This window comes from Lynx rufus, unplaced genomic scaffold, assembly GCF_022079265.1.
Source record: "Lynx rufus isolate CCGP_SWC_20201006 ecotype Redwood Valley unplaced genomic scaffold, mLynRuf1.p SCAF_16, whole genome shotgun sequence".
NCBI lineage: Eukaryota > Metazoa > Chordata > Mammalia > Carnivora > Felidae > Lynx > Lynx rufus.
The window spans coordinates 53,348,660-53,355,869 of NW_025814830.1; the positions used below are offsets into that span (position 1 = coordinate 53,348,660).

At 50.7% G+C, this 7,210-nt stretch overlaps 1 protein-coding gene across 2 annotated transcripts in view; it reads right to left on the bottom strand.

The window, feature by feature from the left end:
* MBTPS1 (membrane bound transcription factor peptidase, site 1) overlaps positions 1 to 4,844 on the bottom strand; it is a 52,509-nt gene extending 47,665 nt beyond the window's left edge. Inside the window, exon 1 of one of the 2 annotated variants that reach the window (XR_006961920.1) lies at positions 4,740 to 4,844. The gene's annotated coding sequence lies outside the window, so the exon portion shown is untranslated. The remainder of the gene's footprint in view (positions 1 to 4,739) is intronic. The other variant, XM_047078839.1, reaches the window with a different exon arrangement.
* Between the last annotated feature and the right edge of the window lie 2,366 nt (positions 4,845 to 7,210).

A 7,210-nucleotide genomic window follows, 5' to 3' on the forward strand; every position in this document is an offset into this window, starting at 1 on the left:
AACTAACCAATACTATGGAATGCTGAGTAGCAATTGCAGATTATGTTCCTCTGGAAGGCTGGATAATGGTTCCCCAAAGATACCTATATCCTCCTCCCCAGAGCCTGTACATGTTACTTTATACGGCCACAGGGATCTCGCAGGTGTGATTAAACTAAGGCTCTCGAGATGGGGAGAGTACCCTGGATTATCCAGGCGGGACAATGTAATCGCAAGAGGGAGGCAGGTCCACGGGGCTACTCCTCCACCAGGTAGCAGATGAGATATTGGAAGCTGAGGCTGAGGTAATCAGGGGACGGGGGCCAGGAGCCAAGGAACGCAGGTGCCCCTGGAAACCCAAAAGGGAAGGAAACAATCTTGCCCAGAGCCTCCAGAAGGAACGAAGCCCCGGTGACGCCCTGATGTCAGCCCAGGGAGACTGATTTTGGACTGCTGACCTCCAGAACCGTGAAAAAAGAAATATGTGTGGTTTTAAACCACTAAGTTTGTAGAAATTTGTTAGAGCAGCCATAGGTCTTGGAAAGATTTCCCAAAGAATATGGGGAAACGTTCGTGCAAATATTAAGTGAAACAGTTCATGGACAGGGTGATCCAAATCTTGACTTTTAAATAATGTATGTATATGCATAGGAAAAAAAGAGTATGTAAAAGTGTCTACCCAGTCGGTTAACAGTGGTTCGTTCTACCCTTCAATGGTATCATTACAGGGAGCTATTTTCTCAATTCTATTTATTTACATTTTTACAAAGAGTATGTGTTACGCTTTCATTATTAAACTATCAATTGAAATACTTCAATAAACCGTCTAAAGTCAGTTTTATGGAAAAACAAATTTTCTGGCAAGACCGTGGCCGAAAGATTCAAAATAAATTAAAGATTGTGGTTTTCTTTAATAAATTGAAACATTTTATTTATTTTTAAGGACATAATCTCTATGCCCAACCCATGACCCTGAGATCAAGTCACACACTCCATCAAGTGAGCCAGCCAGGAACCCCAAAGATTTAGTTGTATTTATACAGACAGCAGAGCTTAAAAGGGACAGATTTCCTAGAAACCGTGTTAAAAAAAATCCGTCTGTGTCTACCTCCCAGCTTCAGGCCAAGCTTTTCACTCATTCATTCTGAACAGGCTTATCATGGGCGGTATCACCTACTCACTGGACCTAGTTAGGGCTGTTACTGGACCCATGGCTTCCTGGATTTGCTTTCTACGAATACTTCCCCTACAAAGCTATGGCCTAAAAGATGGTATCTGCATAGTGATGGATTTTCCAGAATTGTATGCCTCTAACACAAGCGTAATCAAAAAATATTTGACATCAAATACTAAGTGGAAAATTAACAGTTCAAATAACGTATGCCAGGAACAACATTTAAGGAGATTTGCGTGAAAAACGAGTCAAAATAGACAAAATGTATTACCCAGGCAAACAACTGGTCTGACCAGCTCTGAGGTTCTTCTACTTTGCATCAGAAAAGAATGTCACCAAGATTACAATCGTGGTTATAAGCTAAAGCATGTCTGAAATCATTTCTTTGCAAGTAAGAACGCAATTCAGGAGGGAGGAAAACTACCTACTTGTATCACCCGATGGTCCTCTGATTATGCAGATACACCAGCTTTTTAATGAGCCTTTACTGAAATAGCTCTAGAGAAAACTGAACTGTGTTTAGGCCACGAAAGGGTAGCATTCAGTTCAATTAAACCCTGGCTATAAAAGTACCACTTTCGTAACTAATTGCGTACTTGGCTGTGCTGCCATTGTTTAATAGGCTAACATTTAAGCAATGCCAAACCACACTATCTTGAAATAAAGGTGTATTCTTCAGCCTGACCGAACCATTCCTTCTGGCACATTCTGTCCATTAGCACGCTTTGTTAAGGGGAGAAAACAAATAATTCAGCCCGAAGAGTCAACAGCACCAGAGTGAAGAGGCCCAGGTCTACACTGCCCTTTACTGCCTATTCCTTCACAGGTGCTGTGCCCGTCTCCTTACTCTCTTTCCCCTTCGGCCACTCACTATTGGCTAGCTGCATGAGGCACCTCTGAACTTAGTACTCTCACGTTACTTGAAGCTCATTTCCTTAAGCAAAGACCTCCTCAAGATAGTTAACAGATCTCCGCAGCACGTCATTAGGTCACGGGGAAGGGAAACTTGACCTGTCTCCTTTTACCACCTCCTGGCCTGTCTTAGGCAAGATGCTGAAAGAGACCAAAGTCCTCGCCACCCACCCAAATACCAAATGCAAAGTCTAGCCTCCCATCTTGTTTTTTTTTTTTTTAATGTTTATTTATTTTTGAAGGAGAGAGAGACAGAGCATGAGCCAGTAAGCGGCAGGGAGAGAGGGAGACACAGAATCCGAAGCAGGCTCCAGGCTCCCAGCTGTCAGCACAGAGCCCAACGCAGGGCCTCAACTCATGAACCGTGAGATCGTGACCTAAGCCGAAGTCGGATGCTTCACCGACTGAGCCACCCAGGTGCCCCTAGCCTCCCATCCCTAATATTTCAAGTCACCAAGGATTGGAGTTGTCAAATTTTCCCAATAAAATATAAAGTAATATCTCCACTCTCTCCTAGTGCAGAGGCAGTCGTGAACCTCCCGCTAAAATCCCCGCTTAGGACGCTAATGGAAACCAGGTGCAGTATACCCAAACTTTCACCCTTCCTAGCTTTCACTACTCTGTGACAATTACAGTGGCTGCCGCACAGAAGAGGCAGTGGGCAGGGCAGAGCGATTGCCATCTACCACTAAAATGACAGAAGATGGAATCACACAACATGTGAATTTGAAAGGAAGGTTAAAAACTTCTTAGAAGAGCTTCAGCTTGATCCCATGGGGCCCCGGGTGCTTCAAAGGCTCTGCAAGCACCGAATTAGAGTTTCTCGTTTTTCACAGACACAACCAACTCTTGATAATGAGACGCGTGGGGAGGGCAGTGGAGAGACCTCATGGGCAGGAGTCCTAGCAAGGCCACTCCCGGACACAAAAGCCACATACAATCCCACCTCGATGTAGGAAATATTCAGGAGACGAGACTAGAGAGACAGAGAGCAGATTAGTGGTTGCCTGGGGCTGGAGTCAGAAATGGGTACTGGCTGCAAATGGGCACCAGCGATCTTTCTGGGGTGATAGAAATGTTCTAAAAGTGGGCTGTGAGGGTACCTGGGTGGCTCAGTCGGTTAAGCATGTGACTTCGGCTCAGGTCATGATATGCTGCTTCGTGGGTTCACGTGGGGCTCTGTGCTGACAACTCAGAGCCTGGAGCCTGCTTTGGATTCTGCGTCTCCCTCTCTCTCTGCCCCGCCCCCACTCACTGTGTGTGTGTGTGTGTGTGTGTGTGTGTGTGTGTGTGTGTGTGTGTGTGCGCGTCTGTGTGTGTCGAAAATAAATAAACGTTAAAAAAAATTTTTTTTTTAACGTTTATTTATTTTCGAGAGAGAGACAGAGCACGAGCCAGGGGAGGAGCAGAGAGAGAGAGAGGGAGACACAGAATCCGAAGCAGGCTCCAGGCTCCGAGCTGTCAGCACAGAGCCCGACGCGGGGCTCGAACCCACAAACCGTGGGATCATGACCTGAGCCAAAGCCGGACTCGCAACCGACTGGGCCACCCAAGCACCCCATACACTAAAAAAACATTTTTTAAGTGGGCTGTGGTAATGACTGCACAACTCTGTTTACTGGGGAAAACACTGAATAAGTACCCTTAAAATAGATAAATTCTATGGTATGTAAATTTTGCCTCTAAAAAACCCTGACATAGAGGCATTTATATAAAATGTGTGCTGCTCATAAAAAAAGGTGGGAAGAATCCGCTCCTCGTTTTTATACAAATGCAAACTGAGAGCCCGCCGTTGGGAGCGGTGCTTACTAGCAAAACTAAGTAAGACCAGAGGGCCATAGGAAAATAAATCCTAAGGAGTTCAGCGCTGTGATCTCATGCCACTCTATCTCCCTCCGAAGTGTCGTCCAGAACCTAAAGTAAACGTAAATACTTAACCTAATTTGCACAGACACAACGGGCCGAGATTCCCAGAGGCTCTCACCAAAACAAAGGTAAACGTCTTACGAAAAACGGTATTGATCATCTAGAACAGTCTCAGGTAGCACCGACAGGACACGGCAAGGCAAGACTGTAAGATCCCGCAGGTCTGGGAGGCAGGCCGGTCCTGAGAGTAGAACCCAAGAGTCACTCGGGCCCCCCTTGCCCACGAGCTTCCTACAGTCCTGAAAATCGGGGTGTTCGGAGAGGTGTTCAGACTGGGACAGTGCAAAGAAGGGAGGTCGTCGAAAATGGGACAGCGGCCCCCCCCTGCGCGAGCCGACCCACGACCGTGGGTGCGCTGGGAGGCCGAGGGAGGCCGGGCACACGGTTTCAGGCCGTCGAAGTTTGTTTCACAGAAAGAAAACCGGGGGGAGGGGGAGTGGCGAGCAAGCCAGCACCGCGCTTGAGCCCGCAGAGGGGACCGAGCAGGGCCACCAGCCGCAGCCCGCCGAGCACGCACGCGCCGTCCCGGGTGCGGGAAAACGCCCGCGCCCCGCGTCGCCCCGTCCGTCCGTCCGTCCGTCCGCGCCCCCCGCCCCGCGCCCCTCCCGGCGGGTCCAGGCGCGCAGCGAGGCCCCGGCCCCGGCCGCCGCCGGCGCAGACCCCCGCCCTCGAGGCCTCGGGCGCGCGGGAGGCCGCGCAAGTCGGGGAGGGGGCGTCGCTCCGGGCAGCTGGCCGCCTCCTAACCTACCTCCGACCGCCTCAAGCTCGGGTCCCGCGGGCCCGGGATAACGGCGCCTCCGCAGCGAACACGCCTCGCGTCTCCATTCGGGGCTGTTTACTCCCAACTCTCGCGAGACGGCGCGACCGGGGCGGGGAGAGCGACGCCTGGGAGCGCCAGCCCCACCGGCTGTGCGTCCCCTGCGTGCCCCGCGCGGGCTTGCGTGCGCGCTCTGGAAGCCGGGGGCCGCCGGGGGCCGCCGGGCCCGGGTCGGGAGGACGTACGCAGGTCTCGCGACACTTGCGGCCCGGGACGGGGCGGAAGGTGGGGGGCGTGGCCAGACTGCGAGGACCCGGCCGTGGCCGGGGGAGCGGACTCTCGGGGTGGCTACTTGTGGGCCCTTGGGTCTTGGGGCCCGAAAGCGGCACCGCGGAGCCGGGGACCAGGGAGGAGGACTCTGGCGGAACGGCTGGCACTTGACGCAAACGCCTGCGAGCTCCTACCCCTTCACCCTCCTCGCGGGGACTGACGGGGGCCGGAGCCGGAGCCAGGCTCGGGCGCCACCCCCAGGCACGCACCCTGCAAGCCTCTGTCGGTTTGCCCGACGCGACGGGCCCGGGGAGGCGGCCCGCTGGTGGCTCGGGGATCAACCCCCTGACGTGCGAAATCCCTGCCCCAACCCCGCCTGCCCGCTCCGGACTCCGCTCCTCGCCCCACTTCGCGGGGACCACTTGACGCCCAGTGGTTTTCCTTGTTGGAAGAAACAGATCAGGGCGCTAAACTTGGAAACGTTGGCCTCCCCAGAGATGCCCGCGTGGTTTACATACTAGGATCACGAGCTGTCTTAGGCCTGCATGTTGACTCTGGGTACAAGTGGGGGACCAAAAGCATGTTTTAGGTAACGCTTCTGTAAAAAATGATGTGCTATAATCAGATAAAACCGTTTATATCTTAGAACTTCCCACAGCACCATGATAATGCTGAATGGCACCAACGTGACAAGAAAGCACACCACTTCATAGTCCCTTTATCATTATTTAACCAAGCTGATTTATACACTAGATTAATACACCATCACCAACTAGCCTTGGGATCTCGGGCAAGTTGTACCTCAGCCCTTTGTACCCCACCTTCCTTACCCCAGAGAGGTATTCACACCTACCTTCCAGGATGAAGGTTAAAGGAAACACACAGGGCTGGACACACCCATGTTCAATAAACAATGATGACTGTCGCTAGACCCGCCCACACCTGATGAAGTTCTTCTCCCCATTCTGAGATTGCATCAATGTTAGGAACTTACAGAGAATTCTTGACTCTTGCATTCATAAATCCTCAAAGTGAAGCCCTCCCATGCTGCCACCATGTAATGGTGACACTAAAAACTTAAATGTGGGTGTGCCTGGTTCTTGATTTTGGATCAGGTCATGACCTCATGACCAGGAGATCCAGCCCCGCATCAGGCTCAGCACCAAGTGTGGGGCCTGCTTGGGATTCTCTCTCCCTCTCTGCCCCTCCCCCCACCCATGCATTTGCACACTCTCAAACTAAATAAACTTGAAACAAAGAACTTCAGTGCTCTACCGTGGGGTGAATTTGTCTCAGCCAAGGTTCTTTTGTAACAGGCCTTTAAGTCACTGTGCCACCGAACACACGACCCAACTAGGGGTAGGCTAGTGAACTGAAAACATCCTTGTCATGTGATGGTCAAGCCCCAAAGCAGGCAAGAGGACAATGCTGCCCGCTTCGAGAACCCTACAAACTGAAGGGGGCCGGGGCACAAGACAGGTGTTTTAGAAATCTACTAAGAAAGGATGAGAGCCCTAGGCTCCTCGTCTAGCCATTTCCCACCACTCCAGGTTCTAAAATAACTTCATGTTTTACGTGTATGATAAAGAATTTGCAAATTCCATGGGAAGGTAAATCTTTATTCAGACTAAATGCTATTTTAAAGAGTAACAGCCAAGCCAGTCCTGAGACAGAGACACAGACAGACTGGACTTGGTTTAGGAGGGCCCACAATATCAAGATTGAGGAAACCACCTAACCCTCTGGTTCCCAAATGTGACAAGATTTTAAGTAACTGAGATTAAAACAGAACAAGACTCCTCAAAAGAACTCTCTCCTGGGGCGCCTGGGTGGTTCATTTGGTTGGGTGTCCGACTTTGGCTCAGGTCATGATCTCACGGTTCATGAATTCGAACCCCCCCCCCCAACCCCATCCAGCTCTGTGCTGACAGCTCAGAGCCTGGAGCCCACTTCGGATTCTGTGTCTCCTTCTCTCTCTGTTCCTCCCCCGCTTGCACTCTGTCTCTCTCAAAAATAAATAAAGATTAAAAACATTCAAAAAAACAAACAAAACAGAACTGTCTCTCCTTGCTGTCTCCCTTTTTCTTTCTGCTCCTTCTTGAACCCACTACAATCTATCTTTCATCCAGAAAAAATGGCTCAGGGCAAAACCAGTAGTGATCTCCATGTCGCCAAAATCAATGATCAAAACC